Source organism: Narcine bancroftii, chromosome 4 (assembly GCF_036971445.1).
Source record: "Narcine bancroftii isolate sNarBan1 chromosome 4, sNarBan1.hap1, whole genome shotgun sequence".
In the NCBI taxonomy this organism is placed as follows: Eukaryota; Metazoa; Chordata; class Chondrichthyes; order Torpediniformes; family Narcinidae; genus Narcine; species Narcine bancroftii.
This window is the reverse complement of record NC_091472.1, coordinates 18,689,010-18,710,513: the sequence shown is the minus strand read 5'-3', so window position 1 is coordinate 18,710,513 and position 21,504 is coordinate 18,689,010. Positions and strand designations below refer to the sequence as shown.

Here is a 21,504-nt window from a genome sequence, read left to right as displayed (position 1 = left end):
GCTGGGATGATGGAGGCTGTCTGGAACCTTGCAGTAAATATGGACTGCTGCAGTGAGGGATTGAGGATATCAAATGGTCTGTGCAGTCCTTCAGCAACTGACCAGGTATGTTGTCTTGTCCTGCTTCCTTGTGTGGGCTCACATTGGATAGAGTTCTCCTCACCTCAGACGTGGCTATGTAGGGAGCCAGCAACACCAGCTACTTTTGGAACAATGTGAGCTACCCTTCAATCCTCTGGCATCACACTCGAGGCTAAAAACATATTAAACATTTCTGCCAGAACCCCTGCAATTTCTACACTAGCCTCACTCAAGGACCAAGGGAATATCTTGTAAAGGTCCTGGGGATATATCTACCCTTATTTGCTTCAAGACAGCAAGCACTTTCTCCTCTTTAATCTGTATAGATTCCATGACCTCATTTCTTGTTTTCCTTACTTCCCACGACTCTGTGCCTGTTTCTTGAGTGAATATGATGGAAAGAAATATTTAAGGCCTCCCCCATCTCTTTTGGCTCCATGCAAAGCCAACCGCTCTGATCTTCAAGTGGACAATTTTTTTTCTCTTACTACCTTTTGCTCTTAAAATACCTATAAAAACCTTTAAGATTTTATTTCATATTGTCTGCCAAAGCAATTTCGTGTCTTCTTTTTACCTTCCTGATTTCTTTCTTGAGGGTTTTCTTGCATTTTTAAATACTCCTCAAGTACCTCATTGCACCATGTTGCCTAAACCTGCTACACACCCCTCTCTTCTTCTGAACCAGATCCTAAATATCCCTTGAAATCCAAAGTTCTCCAAGCCTGCCACCCTTGCCTTTAATCCTGATGGGAACGTAGAAGCTCAGTACTCTTAAAATTTCACTTTTGAAGGTTCTTCATTTACTTCACACTTCCTTGCCCGAAAACAACTTATCCCACTCCACGCTTTCTAGATCCTTTCTCATTTCCTCAGAATTGGCCTTTTTCCAATTTAGAATCTCAACCCGAGGATCAGACCTATCCTTTTCTGTAATTAACTTGAAACTAATGGCATTATGATCACTGGACCCAAAATGTTCCCCTAAACATACTTCTGTCAGCTGTCCTGTCTTGTTCCCTAATAGGAGATCCAGTATTGCACTCTCTCCAGTTGGTACCTCTATATATTTATTTAGAAAAATTTCATGAACACATTTGACCAACTCCAAGCCATCCAGCTCTTTTACAGTATGGGAGTCAAGTCAATATGTGGGAAATTAAAATCCCCTACTATCACCATTTTGTTTCCTGCAGTAAAAACACAAATCTGGAAAAACTCAGCAGGACAAAGTGTAGCAACAGTAAAAATACATATCCAATGTTTTGTGCTTGAGCCCTTCATCAAGGAATGCATCAAAGCCACTCCTCCCCCTTTTATAACCCCCATTCTATCACATCTAAAGTAATGGAAGTCCAGACCACTGAGCTGCCATTCCTGCCCCTCCTGCAATCAAGTTTCACTAATGGCCACAATGTCATATTTCTGCACGCTCTAAGCTCATCTGCCTTTCTACAATACTCTTTGCATTGAAATAGATGCATCTGTGAATATTTCCACCATTGACTTCCAACAAGCAATTTTCACATCATCTTTTCCCTCTTCCACTCCTCTGTCTGCTCTGGCACTCTGGTTCCCATTCCCCTGCAAATCTCGTTTAAACATACCAGAGCAGCAAAAGCAAACCTTCCCACAAGGATATTAGTCCCCTCCTGTTCAGATGCAAACCATCCCATCAGAACAGGTTCCACCTTCCCTGGAAGAGAGCCCAATGAAGCCCTCCCTCCTGCACCACATCTTTAGCCATGGGTTAAGCTGCATTACCCACCTATTTCTAACCTCACTAGCACATGGCATAGGTAGCAATCCTGAGATCACAACCCTGAAGGTCCTATCCTTCAACCTAGTGCCTTACTCCCTGAACTCTCCTTGCAGGACCTCCTCACCCTTCCTACTCATGCCATTTATCCCTACATGGACCTTGACATCTGGATGCTCATCCTCCCTCCTGAGAATGCCGTGAACTTGATCTGAGATATCTCAGACCTGACACCAGGGATGCAACATATGATCCAGGATTCTCAATCCCTTTCACAGAACCTCTTATCTGTCCCTCTAACTATGGAACCTCCTATCACTACAGCTCACCTCTTCTCCTCCCTTCCCTTGGCCAGATTTCATGCCAGAACCTGATCGCCGTGGCTTATCCCTGGTAGGTCATCCCCTCCAACAGTATCCAAAATGGTTTAATTATTAAGGAGAATGGCCACAGGGGTGTCATGCACTGCCTTCTTGTTCCCCTTCCCTCTCCTGTCTGTCACCCACCTACTGCCACCTAGTTGTGATAGTATCTCTAACTCCCAAATATCACACCATCCCCCACCCCCCACCACGGTCTCCTGAATGAACCGCAGTTCATCCAACTCCAGCTTCAATCCCTTAACTTGGCTTGTAAGGAGATGCAGCTGAATGCACTTCTCTCAGATAAAGTAGACAGGAATATTGCTGGCTTCCCTGATGACCCACATTCTGCAAGAGGAGCATTCCTCTGCATTGGCTTCCATTCCCACTGTTTACGACTAGAGGAAAAAAATGATATTTGAAACCTGCCCTGTGTGCCTACCTGCTGAATCCTTTTTATTCCTTGAATTCGCTGGTCCTTTCTTACTTGAACTCCTACTATCCTTCGCCTCTTACCTCACCAAAGCTTTACCATTCTGACTCGGCCCACTCTGACTCCCAAGCTGTCTAACTGGATATGTGCAGTTACAGCATAGCTTAAACACTCTGGTCCGATGTTCAAATGACAAGCTGGCAATTACTTTTGGGATTTTTTTTAGAATTTAGATATACAGCACAGTTACAAGTCATTTTGGCCTATGAGTCCGTGCCGCCCAATTTATACCCAATTAACCTACATCCCCAGTATATTTTTGAACTTTTTTTTTTTACTGTTCAAACCTACACCACTATCCTTGCAGCAAATAACTCAGCTTCTAACTCCTCAAAGTCAATATATTGTGAATAAAGCATAATTCAGGTGTGCAAATGGAATACCTTCCACTTGCTCAGTTCAGTTTCAAAACCAAGAGAATCTCAACCCACCCAAGACAAAGCAGCCTAAACATTTCATAGATTCACCAGATTTGCTTTAATTATGTAACACTCTTGGGAAAAGTGTGAATTGAAAGAGTAAATGGAAATAATATCCAATACAGTAATCCAGAAATTGCTAGTTTGGCACCCCGAGTGTGCCAGTTTCACAGTTTTCATATTCATTAGTAATCCTTTACGACTGGATCAAACCCTTTAGAACTCCTTTTGGTACATGTGGTACTTTCTCAAGGACAGTTATATTTCAGTTTTTAAAAATTATTTGGCATTTACAACACAATAAGCATTTAAGCTTCTCACATACTTTCTATCAACAATAGCCTTCTATTCCTCACTCTCATTATTATTTGACTAATGCTCTGTGTCTTAACTACTCCTTGTAGCTGAAAGTTCCACACTCCACTACTCTAATGTATTTGCTACTGCTCTTCTTATTGGCCTACAGGCTTTGGTTATGGTTTCATTTACACATGAAAACACCACATCTACATTACCAAACCTTTCCATAATATATATTTTTTTAAAACATATCCATCAGACAAGTCATCATTGCTGTCTTTTAAATGTAAACTTTGCTTTTTTCTCCACAGCAGCAAATGTATCCAGCTTTATTTCAGATTTACTGCACCAGTAAATTGTGCTATTGAATGAATTGGCAATTCTTGAAGGCCAATGTTCCAGCACTGTTTGGACAATGCATTTTGGAGATGTAATAAACATGAATTCATATTGCAGTCAACCTATCCTGCAAAACCACAGTTGTGACATGTATTATGATAATAATCTCATGGAATAATCTCTGAACTAAATACAGGATGTTATGCAAGAATAATTGAGTGCAATTTGGAACAGCCTATTTGTTTAGCCCACACAAAATTAAATTTTCATCACTGAAACCAGTAACAAAATAGTAGTATCGCCTCAAACCGTGCATCTTGGCGCCTCACAGTTCGGCAGGCAGCAACCTCCTTTGAAGAAGACCGCAGAGCCCACCTCACTGACAAAAGACAAAGGAGGAAAAACCCAACACCCAACCCCAACCAACCAATTTTCCCCTGCAACCGTGTCTGCCTGTCCCGCATCGGACTTGTCAGCCACAAATGAGCCTGCAGCTGACGTGGACATTTAACCCTCCATAAATCTTCGTCCGCGAAGCCAAGCCAAGAACAAACATATCAACACAACTGATTTCACAGTTAAGCTATACAGTTGACTGCAATGCAAATCAAATGAACTACAGGTATACCCCACTTTATGAAACTAGAGCATTCCTATGAAACCTTTCATAAGCCGAAATGGCATAAAGTGAAGACCCAGTCACTACTATTGAAGGCTATTTTCATAAAAGCAAAGATCCATTCAAAACCTCTCATAAAAGTGAACTTTCTTCGTAAAAGTGAATTATCGTAAAGCGAGTATTCATAAAACAGGATATACCTGTATTTACACAGATGCCAAAAAAACATAAAAGCAAAATATACACATTGTCAACAAGTTACAAGATCACCTTTGGAAGATGTAGTTTCTCATTGTTGTAACTGTGGAATTGACAGTTTTGCAGTAATGTGAATAATTGTATCTTCCAAAGGTGATCTTGTAACTTGCTGACAATGTGTATATTTTGCTTTCATGTTTTTTGGCATCTGTGTAAATACAGGTATACCCTGTTTTATGAATACTCGCTTTACGATAATTCACTTTTACGAAGAAAAGTTCACTTTTATGAGAGGCTTTGAATGGATCTTTGCTTTTAGTCTATAACAATGAAAACAAAATTTCCCAATATTAGCAAAAAAAAACCCACAAGAACAGCAAACAAGAGAACTAGGTTATATGTTTCTATATAAAAATACCTTAACCAGGCAATGGAAATGAATCACACAGAGAATGGAAAAGTGGACAGATTACATATGGGACTCATAATTTCAATTTGGGCACAGACCCGCTGGAGAATTAAACAGTTTAAATAAGACAACACAGCTTGTCAACCTGTCATGTAATTGTGAACAAACGGGCACAGGTGCGTCTGACACTCCTTTCCACAACCAGTCAAAGCTGGCATAGATTTCTACACTGGCAAAAAAAATTGACATGCAGCTATGTGAGGAGCAAACTGTGCATGGACAGGTAGGTGGATGCTTCACCTGCTGCAAGTACCCTCACACCCATTCACTTCTTTAAACATCAAACGCCTCTACATCAATTCCATTTTCCAAAACTTTCTCTGAAGCCATCCATGCTTGTCCAGATAGGTTGGGGCATGCCATAGCCCATAGATGGAACAGATGGGGGTAGGGGGTGGGGAGCACATGCCCACATTGAGACGAGCATGCACCCACCCAGGCCAGGCACTGCCCCAGAGGAGAGGGCACCCAGGTGAAGGACTGGGTCACATCCAACAAGAGAGGCAGAACCTGCCTCAGAGACACACAGCAGGTCGGTTAGCATCTTGGGGGGGGGGGGTGGTGTGGGGTGGGGGGGGTGTGGGGTGGGGTGGGTGTGGGGTGGGGGGGGTGTGGGGTGGGGGGGGGTGTGGGGTGGGGGGGGTGTGGGGTGGGGGGGGTGTGGGGTGGGGTGGGGGAGGGTGTGGGGTGGGGGAGGGTGTGGGGTGGGGGGGTGTGGGTGTGGGGTGGGGGGGGTGTGGGGTGGGGGGGGTGTGGGGTGGGGGGGGTGTGGGTGTGGGGTGGGGGGGGTGTGGGGTGGGGGGGGTGTGGGGTGGGGGGGGTGTGGGGTGGGGGGGGTGTGGGGTGGGGTGGGGGAGGGTGTGGGGTGGGGGGGTGTGGGTGTGGGGTGGGGGGGGGTGGGGGTGTGGGGTGGGGGGGGTGGGGGGTGTGGGGTGGGGGGAGGGTGTGGGGTGGGGGTGGTGTGGGGTGGGGGGGGGTGGGGGTGTGGGGTGGGGGGGGTGGGGGTGTGGGGTGGAGAGAGTGAGACGTCGCAGATCAGATGCTGCCCGGCCTGCTGAGCGTCTTTTAAAAGATCTCAGATGTTGCTCCGCGAGGACCACAGCACAAAGTGGCATCTCTCAGGTAACGCGGGAGGGGCAATGGAGCAGGACCATGCACCGCGCTGCCTGCACCCCGGACAAGAGCTCGAGCCAGCGGCCCCGGCCCCGGCCCCGACCCTGACCCCGACCCCGACCCCTTCCAATCGCGGCTCCGCCTGACGTTCCAAGATCTCCCGTAAATCGTGACGCTCTATTTGTCTTTTTTTATAATCCCCCGCACCCTCTTTCCCCCTCCCCCTCGGCGGGCATCCCACCTGCTCAAACCCCGGGCACCTGCACTCCAGCTCGCACCTCCGACATCCGGGCACCACCGCTGCCCTTCACAGCTCTCCGCCAGAGCCGAGCGAGGCGACGGCCAATCAGCATTCGGGCGCGCCGAGCGAGGCGACGGCCAATCAGCATTCGGGCGCGCCGAGCGAGGCGACGGCCAATCAGCATTCGGGTGCGCCGAGCGAGGCGACGGCCAATCAGCATTCGGGCGCGCCGAGCGGCCCCCTCCGTGCGCTGACTCCCACTCTGCCGCCCTCTGCAGGGTGCAGCGGCCCTCGAAACTGGCCACTGCTTTCATTTGACCATTTTGCTCACTAGACTAGGTTTTAGACTCCATTGGCATTTAAGTATCTTTAAGACTCGCCAAGGCAAATAGCGCCTTTGGAAGACTACACAAAAGAGTCTGGAAAAACAACCAACTGAAAAACCTCACAAAGATAAGCGTATACAGAGCCGTTGTCATACCCACACTCCTGTTCGGCTCCGAATCATGGGTCCTCTACCGGCACCACCTACGGCTCCTAGAACGATTCCACCAGCGTTGTCTCCGCTCCATCCTCAACATCCATTGGAGCGCTCACACCCCTAACGTCGAGGTACTCGAGATGGCAGAGGTCGACAGCATCGAGTCCACGCTGCTGAAGATCCAGCTGCGCTGGATGGGTCACGTCTCCAGAATGGAGGACAATTGCCTTCCCAAAATCGTGTTGTATGGTGAGCTCTCCACTGGCCACCGAGACAGGTGCACCAAAGAGGTACAAGGACTGCCTAAAGAAAGCTCTTGGTGCCTGCCACATTGACCACCGCCAGTGGGCTGATATCGCCTCAAACCGTACATCTTGGCGCCTCACAGTTTGGCGGGCAGCAACCTCCTTTGAAGAAGACCGCACTGACAAAAGACAAAGGAGGAAAAACCCAACACCCAACCCCAACCCACCAATTGTCCCTTGCAACCTCTGCAACCGTGCCTGCCTGTCCCGCATCGGACTTGTCAGTCACCAATGAGCCTGCAGCAGACGTGGACATACCCCTCCATAAATCTTCGTCCATGAAGCCAAGCCAAAGATCTTCCAGATGGACACGTAAATGTGCAGGAAATTGTGGGTATAAATAGATAAATATGCACAAAAACTGCAGATGCTGGTATCTTGAGTACCCACCTGCCACCTTTCTGCCCATGGATACTGCCTGACCAGATGCACATGATGTGCTGGAGAGATTCATAATCGGGTGCAGTTTTAGTTGAATTTGTGCCTCAGGTTCAGTACAGACAAAGTGGACTGAAGGGCCTGTCGCTTAAGGCTTGTGTTAGGTTTTTAAACAAGAAAGTCTGCAGGCACCGGGGTCCAGCAAACATGCTGGAGACACTTGGCAGCAATGAAAGAAACGCTAAGGTCACCAACATTTGGGTCCTGAGCCCTTCATCGAGGTGTGACCAAATAGCAGGCTCGTGCCTGATTAAGAAGATGGGGGTAGGAGAGGAGAAGGGGAAGGAGCACATGCAAGAGGTAAGAGGATACAGGTGGGAGGATAGAGGGAAAAAAAATTGATGGGGAAATGGAGCTGAAGCACAAGGATCAGAGCTGGAACCACTGTATCCCATTTGATGTATACAGTACTTTAACTCTTTGGATGTGAATATCAGCACCACCATGAGCAAGTTCGCGCATGACCCAAAAATTAGTGGTGTTGATAATGAAAAGGATAATCTTAGAATAATATTGATCAGTTGGAAATAGAGGCAAAACAAAGTCAGATGGATTTTAATCCCAGTAAGTGCAAGTTTGATTAACTCTGGGAGTAATGGTGATGGTGAGGCATATGGAATGAATGGCAAGGCCCAAGGTGCTTTGAAGATCAGAGGGACCTTGATGTACAGGTTCAATGATTCTTAAAGTTGGAAGACCAGGTAGATAAGGCGGTGAAGACAGCACATTATTATTCTGTGGTGCCAGGGTCACCGAATATAAGAACAAAGAGGTTGTAGTATAACTTTATTTTAAAAATTGCCGAGGCCACTTGGTGTATCACTCAATTCTGGTCACACACAAAGGAAGGATGTGATTGCCTGGGAGACAGTTCAGAAGAAACTCAGCAGGCTTGTAGGCCAGACTTTTTCTCTTGGTGTGGAGGAGGCTGAGAGTCAATCTGATTGGGCAGCTCAAGAAGCAAGTGAGCAGATAGCTTATGAGATGGTGCTCCTTCGCCACATCTCTGGGCCTCTGTGTGTTACCAGTACATGGCCTCTAGATTCTCAACATCATCCTGGTCCTTCTCCACTGAGTGGAGATGGAGTAGAGGTTCTCAGGAATCAGTGGGGATGGTTTGTTCATAATGTTTAAAATGTTCAAAGATCCCTTACACTTTCACCTAACAATCTTTGATTCCACTTTATTTTGATCATATTCCCTCTTCTCACATTGATGTTAGTCCTTCTTCAAGTCAGTGGTTCTACTTTAAATTGCTTTTGCTCCCAACACAAACCACCTGATACAATGGCCACTGCTCACCATGTCTTCAATGCCATGGAAACCTAGGACCACCCTCCTTGCCACCAAGCTTTTAAATTCCAAGCCTGACCTCTTCAGAATGAGAATTTTAAAGAGAGCTCAAATCAAGTCAAGTTTATTGCCATCTGAAAGTACAAATACAAGCTGACAAAACTCCATTCTCTGGTCTTCAGAGCAAAACACACAGACAAACAACCAGACATAACACATTTATAGACAAACAATACATATGCAGGTGTGATGCGCTGTTAGCCAGAATCAGATACATACAAGGTAAAGACTGTACAACAGGCTTTAATCCACAAAGACTTCCACAGAGCCAGGCTGGCTGTAGCTGCAGCAACTCTGAGTGAGGCCTCGGGAGACCAGTGCAGGCTTATATCCCGGTGGATGATTGACACCTGACCGGGTTGGGCCTGATCCATTCAGGCCATCTGATTGACAGCCAGCCAGATGTTGTCCTGCAGGTACAGAGGTTGCCCCCTGCAGTAGGCCGGTGGTGTACCACCACATTCACCCTCTTCTTTAAAATTGTCCTGGGGGGGGGAGTAACAAGGAATCATACCCACTATACAAAATACAATATTTACAGATGCCTTGGGATGGGGGTGTATGCCCCGTCGGTGGCGTCCTGGGTTGAAGGATGCGTGGAATGGTGGGTGCACCTGCTGGTGCCAGGTCCCTGGTTGAGACTGTGTCCTCCCTGCTACCACTGAACCTAACATAGGCATAGTTGTGGTTCGCGTGTAGGAGGAAGACCTGCTCGACCAGAGGTTCAGCCTTGTGTGTCCGTAAGTGTTTACGCAGGGGACGTGAGCCATGCTGGGAGGGACATTCCAGTCGCCGACTTCCTGGGGAATGTGAACAGACATTCATGAGGGGTCTCGTTGGTAGCCGTACATAGCAGCGACTGAATGGCATGGAGTGCTTCGGGCGAGTGGCCTTTACGACATAGGCCTGGGGCGGGCAGAAGAAATAGTTTACACTCTGCACAGACCCGGCAGGCCTCGGTCATGTTCCTGTCATCCCTGATGGTATACGGCAGGTTCCGGGACTTAATGAAGTGGTACTACCTAGTGACACCTGGATGCCAGAGGGACTCATGCAATCCCTGCAGCCTGTCGTCATGCGTAGACATGCAGGTCTGAGAGAAGGCATCATGGGAGTCATTAAACTTCCCGGGGCGGTACTGGATGTCGTAGCTGTAGGTTGCCAGCTCGACTCTCCAGCGCAAGATCTTGTCGTTCTTGATCTTGTTCTTGTGGGTAGTGTTAAACATGAACACCACGGCCCACTGGTCTGTGAGGAGGGTGAATCTCCTGCCAGCCAGTTAGTGGTGCTAGTGGCGGACCACTTCCACAATCGCCTGGGCATCCTTTTCAATGGTGGAATGCCCTAGCTCGGAGCCGTGGAGGGTCCTAGAGAAAAAAGCAATGGGATGCCCCCCTTGGTTGAGGGTAGCGGCGAGGGCTAACTCGGAGGCATCGCTCTCTACCTGGAAAGGGGAGTTCTCATCCACGGCCTGCATCGTGGCATCCGCGATGTCCTGCCTGATGCGGATGAAGGCTGTCTGCGCCTCGGGTGGGAGGGGAAAAGTTGTAGCTTGGGCCAGTGGGCGGACCTTGTCCGAGAAGCAAGGGACCCACTGCAAGTAATAGAATAGGCCAAGGCACCTGCGGAAGGCCTTTAGCGTGGGGGGGAGAGGTAGCTCCATTAATAGGCGCATCCTTTCTGGATCTGGGCCGACGGCCCCATGAGCCACAATGTACCCCAGGATGGCGAGGCGGGAGGTGCTAAACACACACTTCTTCTTGTTGTAAGTGAGGTTCAGCTCCCCGGCCTTCTGGAGGAATTTTTCCAGGTTAGCATCGTGGTCCTGCTGGTTACAGCCACAGATAGTGACGTGATCCAGATACAGGAACGTCGCCTTTAGCTTGTGCTGGTTTACCATGCAATCCATCTCCCACTGGAAGATGGAGACCCCGTTCGTGACCCCAAAGGGAACTCAGTGGAACTGGTACAGGTGCCTGTCTGCCTCAAAAGGCAGTGTAGGGCTTGTCCTTCGGGTGGATGGGGATTTGGTGATACGCCGACTTCAGGTCAATCGTGGAGAAAACCCAGTAGCGGGCTATCTCGTTGACCATGTTGGCGATCCTAGGCAGGGGGTAGGCATACATTTGGATGTACCAGTTAATGGTCTGGCTGTAATCCACGACCATCCTCGGCTTACTTCCCCCTTTGACCACCAGGACTTGGGCTCTCCAAGGGTTGTTACTGGGCTCTATGACACCTTCCTCCAGGAGTCGTCGCAACTTCGCCTTGATGAAACCTCTGTCTACGGCGCAATAGCATCTACTTCTGGCGGCAATCAGCTTGCAGCCTAGCGTAAGATGTGGGAAGAGCGCCGATGGGACGATGCATAGTGTGGAGTGGCCGCAGGTTGGCCGGGGCTGGTAGGTTGGCATGCTGTGTAATGTGAGTGGAAGTTGGGGGCCCCCAAAGGGAAGGGTGACACTCTGCAGGTGGCACTGGAAATCTAGGTCCAGGAGGACTGAGACGCAGAGTTTGGGCATGACCAGGAGCCTGAACCCTGTGTAAATCTCACCTCCCTCAGTTATATCGGCCGAGCAGTGCCTGAGGGTACCAACAGTCTTATCCTTGGCGGCGAGGGCAATCAAGCAGGTGGTGGGGTGGACTTTTAATCTCAGGGAGTGGGCCACGATCGGGTGAATGAAGATCTCGGTGCTGCCACTATCGAACAGGCATTTTGTTACCTGCCCGTTGACTTGCACATCCATCAGAGAGCGCCCGAGGTCATGAGGGATGTCCCTAGTCAGCGTGGTGGCACCCAGGACCGTCTCGGGATCGGAGTCGTCATTCTCCAGTTGTGCGCAGTGATTTATGGCGTATGGAGGCATGGAGAGCGTTGATAGGGCAGCCTGGTCATCACCCATGTTGACCACGTCGAAGTCGGTCGTGGGTGCAGTGTGCGGCAGCCAATGGCGTCAAGAGGTATGGGAAGCGTCGGTAGGGTGGCCTGGTCATCGCCCCTGTTGACCACATTGTTCTTCTTATCATCAGGGGCCCTCCATGTAGGCCGCTGCCTGGCTCAAGATGGCGACGGCATATGGGGGCCCGCTGCGTGGCTGGCCTCCTTCCCCAGTTGTGTTTGTTGCGCCGGGGAAAGTGGCGTGGTCGCAGCCGGAGGCAGTGACGTCATTATGTCTGCCAGAAGTGACATCACGCCGTGAGCCGGAAGTGTTGTCGCTGTAGATCTCGGTGAGCGGTTCTGGCGAGGGCAGGGGCTGGTCTGGATGCTCGGGGCACATGCTGCGATCGTCGCTGGCAGAGCCGGATGCTGCACCGTTGGAGTTGGGGAAGGCGGAAGTTGTAACGGGGACAATGGTGCCGCCCAGCACGTACACGTGGAGGTGGGGAGGTCATAGAGGGCCATTGAGCAGCTGGCTGGTTTCGAGAGGCACACTTTAGCAAAGTGGCCTCTCTTGCCGCATCGGGAACAGTACCCGTTCCTAGCCGGGCAGTTTCGGCGCGATCATAGGTCTGTCCCACACCAGGACCCACAGTACTTAAAGGGGTGCCAGGCACCTGCTGCAGCAACATTCTCCTCCCCAGCTCAGTCTGGGGCTGCAGCTGCAGTGTGAGAGGGCCATGAGGGAGCCTGGGGGAACCTGGAATTGAAGGCTTCGATGTGCAGGGCTGCAACTTCCAGGGTTCGGACCACTTCCACTGTCTTGGTCAGGGCGTAGATACTATCTTCCAGCAGCTTCTGCCGGTTGGCCCTCTAGTGTAGCCCTCGGACGAAGGCGTCCTGGATCAGCCTCTTGACCTCCTCTGCGCCTACTCTGGGTTCAGCCAGACGTGGTTGGGCCAACTCTCGCATGTGTCCCAGGTAAGACTCAGCCGTTTCCCCGGGTTGCTGGGCTCAGGTGTTGAGGAGCTACCTTGCACAGATCTATGACACCTTCCTCCAGGAGTCGTCGCAACTTCGCCTTGATGAAACCTCTGTCTACGGGGGGCTTGTACAAGTTCTCAAGAGTGTCCATTGTGCTCTTGTATGTGGAGCAGCCTTTGGATGCCTGGAAGGCGTGGGGACCCAGCTTTGACCGGAGTAGGACCAGCCTCTTCCGATCTGAGTCCAGGATGCTACCTGTGTGCACCTCGATGATTGCCTTGACCTCGTGCTGCCAGATCTCAAAGCGCGTCTGGGCTTCTGGGTGGCGTGGGTTGACTTCGAGGCTCCCTGGGCTCAGGAGATTTTCTATGACAGCTGTGGGAAAATTTTGTGGATTAAATTCTGGTGCGCTGTTAGCCAGAATCAAACACACACAAAGTAAAGACTGTTCAACAGGCTTTAATCCACAAAGACTTCCACAGACCTAGGCTGGCTGTATCTGCAGCAACTCTGAGTGAGGCCTCGGGAGACCAGCGCAGGCTTATATCCCGGAGGGTGATTGTCACCTGACCGGGTGGGGCTTGATCCATTTAGGCCGACTGATTGACAGCCGGCCAGGTGTTGTCCTGTCCCCTTACACTCCTGCAGGTACAGAGGTTGCCCCGTGCAGTAGGCCGGCAGTACACTCCTGCAGGTATAGAGGTTGCCCCCTACAGTAGGCCGGTGGTACACTCCTGCAGGTATAGAGGTTGCCTCCTGCAGTAAGCCGGTGGTGTACCATTACAGCAGGACAACTATTCATCTATAAAAATAAATAAATGTTGGTATGTTGGTTCATGAATATTAGAGCCTTGGATGGTTGGTGTGAGCAGTTTCTTTGGTCGTTCAGATTTCTCACTCCCAGTGGGATGAAGCTCTTCCTCAGTCTGGTGGTGCTGGCTCTGATCCTCCTGTATCTCTATCCTGATGGGAGCAGCTGAAAGATGCTGTATGCAAGGTGGAAGGGGTCCTCAATGATTTTGCATACCCTCTTCAGACAATGATCCTGGTAGATCATGTCAATTGTGGGGGAGGTGGGGTGGGGAGAAGACGCTAGTGGTCCTCTTTGCCACTGTTGTGGTTCTGTGGATTGACCTTCGATCCATTTCTCTGCAGTAACTATACCAAACTGTGAAGAAGCCGGCCAGAACACTATCGCAAATGCTCCTGTAGAAGGTTGACATAATAGTGGGCAGTAGCCTTGCCTGCTTCCGTCTTCTCAGAAAGTCGCTGTTGTGCCTTCCTGACAAGTGAGGAGATGTTGAGTGTCAATGTTAAGTCACTAGTTAAGTGAACTCCAAGGAACTTGGTGCTCTCCACACTCTTGAGTACGGAGTTGTTGATGTGTAGTGGAAGGTGGTGATTCCTGAATTCCATGATCATCTCCTTCATCTTGTCCACATTGAGGCTGAGGTTGTTACTCAGGTTGTAGAGCCTTTGGTATATTGGCTTTCATGAATCAAAGTATTGAATATAGAAGTTGGGATGTTATGGTAAAGTTGTACAAGATGTTGGTGAGGCCAAATTTGGGGTATTGTGTACAGTTTTGGTCACCTAACCATGGGAAAGTTATCAATAAGATTGCAAGAGTGTAGAGAAGATTTACCAGGATGTTGCTGGGACTTCAGAAACTGACTTACAGGGAAGGTTAAACAGGTTAGGACTTTATTCCCTGGAGCGTAGAAGAATGAGGGGAATGAGAAGAATGAGGGTAGTTAAAATTATGACAGTAAGCTTTTTCCACTGAGGTTATCTGAGATACAGACCAGAGGACATGAATTAAGGGTGAAAAGGGAAATGTTTAGGGGGAACATTAGAGGGAACTTCACACAGAGAGTAGTGGGAGTGTTGAACGAGGGGCTCAATTCCAACATACAAGAAAAATGTGAACAGGTACCTGGATTGGAGGGGTATGGACGGCTATGGACTGAGTGCAGGTCAGTGGGAGAAAGCAGAAATATAGCTCAGCACAAACGAGAAGGGCCAGAAGGCCTGTTTTCTGTGCCGTAATGTTCTATGGTTCTAATCTATTGTCATGAACCGGTGTCACAAAATTTGTTGTTTTACACAGCAGCATTATGCATTACAGGTGCAGAAATTGCTGTAAATTACAGTTCAGTAACACTATTTAAATATTCAGTATGTATATATGTAAATTAGTGTAAAAGATGGGGAAAGTGAGTTAATGTCTGTGGTTCATTGTCCATTCAGAAATCCAATGGAGCTGGGGAAGAAACTGTTTTTGTACCATTGGGTATTCGCCTTTAGGCTCCTGTACATCCTTCCTGATGAAAAGAATGTGAAGAGGCCATGGCCAAGGTGGTGATGGTCCTTGATAATAGAGGGTGCTTTCTTGAGACATCGCACAGATGTTCTTCTACAAGATTCAAACATACTGGCGAGCACTGTATATGGGATCTCTATACGTAGATTGTAGAAACTTTCCTGAATTCTAACCCATCCAGCCCTTTCAGTATAGAAGTCCCAGTCAATGTGTGGAAAGAACCATATATTTCGGCAACCCTTGAAGCACCCAAAAAAACATGCCAAAAACAGGGTTCGACTTGATTGGCCAGATACAAAAACTTGATCTTAAAATTCTACTCAAAATACCACGCAATTGGTTCCATAATTCTCTCAGGCCCCGCCCTACAACACATTTTTAAGATACAGGTATATTAGAAAGACATTTTTATTGTAAAAAAAAATCTAAAATCTTTCAAAATCACTATAATCATCTGAGAGGCAAAGAACTCGTCAAGCACATCCAGAGTCTCACGAGTCGGTACTTTCACACTGCCCCTGAAAGCTTTTTACTGTTTCGCCTGCCTTTGTGAACAGGACCAACACTGCATGGGAGGTCATTTTGATCCCGGTATTTACCTGCCAAGGTAGGTAGTATCAGAGCCTATGCATTTCTCATTGGCTCCAGTGTGACAGGGGCACCCAGCTTGCCAGGTCCAGATGGACATAGGCTGTGCTTTTTAATGACAATGGATGCGTACGACCTCTCCAACAAAGGGAGGGAAATGGAAGCGTTGGATAATCTCTGCCCTCTGACAGCCCACACCGATCCCATTGCCTTGCTCCCAACCTGACAGCCCACCACCAGCCCCCACACTGATCCTACTGCCCTGCTCCCCCCCCCCCCAACAGTCCACCACCAGCCCCCACACCAATCCTACCACCCTGCTGGCAAACGCCCCCACCCCCTCCTTCGCTCAGCGCTGCTGTGAATTACCGCATCGGGTGACTACAACCCTAGTGACACCACAGCACAGGGCAGTTGGCGGGGCTGTCAGCACGCAGCCGGTGGATATCATGTAATCTTGTGAAATGTATCCAGCCCCTTGGCTCTGCATCTTACAAATGTCTCAGAATGAATTCTGAATCCCATTGCACGGGCCATGGAATGGCAATCTACTTTAAATAAGAGTAGAAATGAACGTCAAGTATTCCTGACTGAATTAAAAAGAGAAATAAAAATGAAATGGGGCACTAAATAGCCTCTCTTAATAGGAATAAGCAAAGAATGGGACATAATGGCCTCCAGTTGCACTGCATCAGTCCATACATAATTTATCCCAGTTAATGGGTGTTACGAGCCCAGAAGACTCCAAAAGCCAGCAGTAACAGAAATTCAGTAAGACATTGGTTAATTAAACAAAACTGTTTTTAATTTTCTTCATATTTAATAATAAGATCAATCTCTAACACATTACTATTAACTCAACCCCTTTCTTATTCTAAGTGCACTTGTATGTAATGTGCGTGCTCAGGAAATTTCTTTGTTTCACTGTCCAGTCATTCACTTTTCACTTCTCCGAGTTCACTGGAATCAGACAATTTTCCACATTGTGCATAGAATTTAACATCTATGATCTAAACCAGGCTCTGGAGCCTTAAATTGTTACCGCAAAGGAAGGTCTTTATTGGTTTCAGGGAGATATATTCTTTGCTTGTTGGACACACACACAAACTCATCTCCTTCAGTCAGCCACTTCAAAGACTTGTCAAAGAAACTTGCCCCCTCTTGGGTTTCTCCAAAAAGATAACCTATTCTTCCAGGTTACCTCTTCTTTTTCCCCTATTTCAGGAGAAATTCATTAACTAGCCAAAGTCCTCTTGTAATTGACTACAAGGGTTTTGAATAGGCTGAACTTGGAACTCAAAACCCGTCTTCAAATGGGGTCTTTACCAAGTTTCCAATTTTGCAGCCTTCACCAAGAACCTGCTGCCATCAACTGACTCTCTCTCTCTCTCTCTCTCTCTCTCTCTCTCTCTCTCTCTCTCTCGCTCTCTCTCTCTCTCTCTCTCTCTGCCCTTTCAAGCAAGGAAAATACTCGATTGTAAAGGTGGAGGTTCTCTGCCCCTACATCAGGAGACTTACCTTTCTGAACGTACTGTAGCCAAATGCAACCCTTCTCGGGGAAGGATCATTGGTGGAGCACTGAGTTCCCCTGCCCCACATGAATGTATAGCCACCGCAAGCAGCTGGTTAGGGACTAACTGATGACACCATCAGCCTGAGACCCATCTCCCCACTCACCTCTCTCCCTCTATGGCCCCCTCAAGGCAGGGGCAGTGGGCGTGAGCTGTCAGGGCAACGGGGGCCGGCGGGAGCAGTCAGGGCAGTGGAGGCTGGCGGGAGCCATCACGGGTGAACAGTGTGGGCTACACAGCCTCACAGGGCCACTTCAGCCTTTGGGATCATTCTCTGTCGCTCAAAATGCAGCAAAGCAATGGCCATCTTCCCTACCCATAATTCCCCATGCAACTGGAACTGTTCTGCGAAACACAGAGCGGTTCCAGCTTCTTGGGGGGGGGGGGGATTATGGGTAGGGTAGACAACCATTGCTCCACTGCATATTTATAACAGGTGGCACTACGGCACCAGTCGCCCTGCCTCCATCAAATCTGGAGGGCACTACGAGGCGCCACTCAACGTGAATGTGATGCTGGAGTAGCCTTTTAGGGCTGCATTATGAAAAGTTTTATGTTCTCCCTCCGCACTTGGAGCCAGCCTCCAGGTAGGGGCCTGGCATGAAATGGCCCTCTGTTTGCAAAACCACATGACCCCTCTTAGAGCAGCAGAATTCAACCAGAAATTTAGAGTGCAATGGAAACTACATGACTACATGAATTTAATCCAGACAAGCTTGAAGCATTTTACTTTGAGAGAAAAAACCAGGGTATGACTTACATGCTTAATTGTAGGGCTCTGTAGAGTGCGACAGAGCATGGGGATATGGAAATACAGAGGCATAATTCTTTGAAAGTGGTGTCACAGGTAGATTGGATTGTTAAGAGAGCTTTTGGCACATTGGCCTTCAAAGTATTGAGGACAAGAGCTGGGATGTTTTGTGGTTAGGTCAGATTTGGAGTATTGTTCGCAGTTTTGGTCACCCACCTTACAGGAAAGCTTTCAATAAGATTGAAAGAGTGCAGATTTCATATTTTCATATTTCTTGTCAGAGTATATACATGACATCACATACCACCCTCAGATTCTTTCTTTGCGAGCAAAGCAGAATTACCACTTATTGGTAGTGCAAATAAAAACTGTACACAGCATATACATGTAAACAAAGAACTTTAAACAGATAACGAATATAAACAAACTGACTGTGCAATACAGAGAGATATTTAAAAAAATCAATGAAGTGCACAAGTAAGGGTCCTTAGTCCCTGATTGAGTTTGTTGTTGAGGAGGCTGATGGTGGAGGGGTAGCAGCTGTTCCTGAACCTGGTGGTGCGAGTCTTGTGGCACCTACACCTCTTTCCTGCTGGCAGCCACGAGAATAGAGCATGAGTTGGGTGGTGTGGATCCTTGATGATTGCTGCTGCTCTCCAACAGCAGTGTTCCCTGTAGATGTTCTCGATAGTGCGGAGGGTTTTTACCCGTGATGTTCTGGGTTATGTCCACTACCTTTTGCAGGGTTTTATGGTCAAAGATATTAGTGCCCCCATACCAGACCATGATGCAGCTGGTCAGCACAATTTCCACCACACATCTGTAGAAATTTTCCAGGGTTTCTAGTGTCATACCAAACCTCCACAAACTTTATTTATTTATAAGGATGTTGCTAGGACTTGAAGAGCTGAGTTTTAGGGAAAGGGTGAATAGATTAGGATATTGAGGGGAGATTTGATAAAGGTATACAAAATGATGAGGGGTCCAGAAAGAGAAAATGCAAGCAGGCTTTCTCCAATGATGTTGAGTGAGATAATGTCAAGAGGAAATGGGGCGGTGGGGGGGGGGGGCAGGTGAAAGATAAAATGTTGAAGGGGAAGATTAAGAGAAATTTCTTCACCCAAGAGGGACATGAGAGTATGGGTTCAATTTTGACATTTGAGTCGATTAGATAGGTACATGAATGGGAGGGGTATGGAGAGGTATAGTCAGGATCCAGATCGAATGGGACTCAGTGGACTAAATAATTTAGTACGGGCTCGATGGGCCAAAGGGCTTGATTCAGTGCTGTACAATTCGATGGTTCTGTGATAGTGCTTGAAGCCTTTATGAAAAGTCACTCAGTCTTCGAAATCTTGCAAAATGTACCGAGATACCTGGTATGTTTAAATGATGTGTGTGGTGACTGAGGCAGCAAGCTGGCTTGTGTATGGCAATGGTTCTTACCCTTGTTTTGTTTCCACAGAGCACCTATGGCATCAGGTGTTATGCGAGTGGAATTGGAAAAAAGGGTTGAGAACCGCTGGCGTAGGGCAACTTGGCAGATTGTCACTTCTTCCTTTCACTGATGGTTATGTATTCACAAATGCAAGCTACTGCAGCAGTTGTTAAAAGACTATCACTGCAGCAACCTTGCCTGCTTTCGAACTTTAGTCATACTCAAAGTGATTCAGGATCAAAAATAAGAACAGAAAATTCTGGATGAAAATCTCAGAACTGCAAATGAAGAAAATCTGAAAGAAAAACAGCAAATACTCTAATATCGTGGCAGATTAGGGCAGCACCCTGTGGATCGATTTATAAAGTTTCAGATCAAAAGTATACGGCCAGAATTGAGAATTAACTTGTTTTCTCTCATTCCAAGTTCGCAGAGAGGGTGGAGAGAGATTGTTTGGGCAATGATCATGTAATTGAGAGGGTGAGCCCCGTGTTACCATGGGGATAAACTGTTTATTCACATTCAGTGTTCGACAGCACAGAGATAGGCCCTTCGGCCCAACTTGTCAATGCTGACCTTGTCCTATTTGCCTGGATTCAGCCCTTAAAGAAATAATCTGGATGATGGATTACTGAGGACAATTATAGAGGACATAAACAAAGGAATGCAAAGCTGTAAAAAATACCCAACAATTGGTAGAGAATAATACTTTTACACGTAGGTGACTGAGAATAAGATAGTTCTGATAGAAAAGCGAAAGTAAATCAACTGGCATTTCCCACATACAAAGAGAAGCCGAGGAGGGAGGGCCTAGTATTAAAATTCATTTAGTGGTGATCCAAGGATACAGCTGAAATCCTTATGTCACTGATTGAATTAGTAGTCTAGTCCACATTCAAGGATTCAGCCAACAGCCTCGATGAATACCACTTTCATCAGTAATGTGCAGAATTTTATGTGACTAATTGGAAGTCAAGTCGCTGCTGAAGACATTCAAGGCTGGGGACTCAGCCCTGAATTTGACAAGAAATCCAAGTTCAAGGTTCCTTTATTGTCACGTAACAATACACATCCACAATATACTTAAGCTTTTGCCTGTCATAATGGCAAACAAAGAGTCGCCATGAGCATTGCCCAGCGTCTCTAATAAAAAGAGAAAGAGAAGCAAAAGGGAGCAACTTCAGAGTCACCGAATGTCTGCGGATTCACCTCCAACATTCCCACAGCCTCCGTAGCCTCACAAACTCTTGTTCAAACCATCATGGGTGGCATGGTTGACGTTGTGGTTAGCATAACACCTTGACAGCACCAGCGATTGGGGTTCAAATCCCGCACAGTCCGTTTCCTGCCACCCTTCAAAACATACCGGGGGTGTGTATTAATTGGGTGTAGATTGGGAGGCGCGGACTCATGGGCCGAAATCGGCTGTTACTGCGCCATATGTCAAAATTTAGATTTAATTTAATTTTTTTTTAAATTAGCAACCCAAACTCCAGATCCAAACCCTCAATGGGATCAAAAAGATTTTAGCATCCGGGGTCTTTCAGGAGCCCTTCTTGTCCTCAGCACCCTCTCAAATCCTGGTTCCATTACATGGTTCCCACGAGTCAGTCTCCAACAGTCCGCAGACTGGTGTGATTCCTTTGGCTGCAGGTCACCAGCAGCCCTGCAGCCTGTGCAAGTCTTTTGATTGCATATTGCCAACAGCCAGCAACTGGTGTGGATCCTTCTGCAGCTGAGACCCTCGCTGGCCCACTGCTGTGGTGACTTACCTGTAGGGTCATCTCCCAACCTTCTCCTTCTCCGCTGCTCCCCCAGAGTCTGACACCGCTCATGGTACACTGCCCAGCACAGGCACTGCCATCTTGGGCACAGACCTCTATGGTTACAGGATGTTAAAAGACACGGTTGACTCTTCTAACAGGCTGTTTAAAACCTGCACAGAGCCATCAGCATCATGACTGGGCAGTAGGATCATACAGAGTAGTGCTGTATCTCCATCCA

At 47.9% G+C, this 21,504-nt stretch overlaps 1 protein-coding gene across 3 annotated transcripts in view; it reads right to left on the bottom strand.

The window, feature by feature from the left end:
- The window catches only part of cnsta (consortin, connexin sorting protein a), an 89,636-nt gene extending 83,157 nt beyond the window's left edge, over positions 1-6,479 (bottom strand). For all 3 annotated transcript variants that reach the window (XM_069930863.1, XM_069930864.1, XM_069930866.1), the window contains exon 1: positions 6,391-6,479. The gene's annotated coding sequence lies outside the window, so the exon portion shown is untranslated. The remainder of the gene's footprint in view (positions 1-6,390) is intronic.
- Between the last annotated feature and the right edge of the window lie 15,025 nt (positions 6,480-21,504).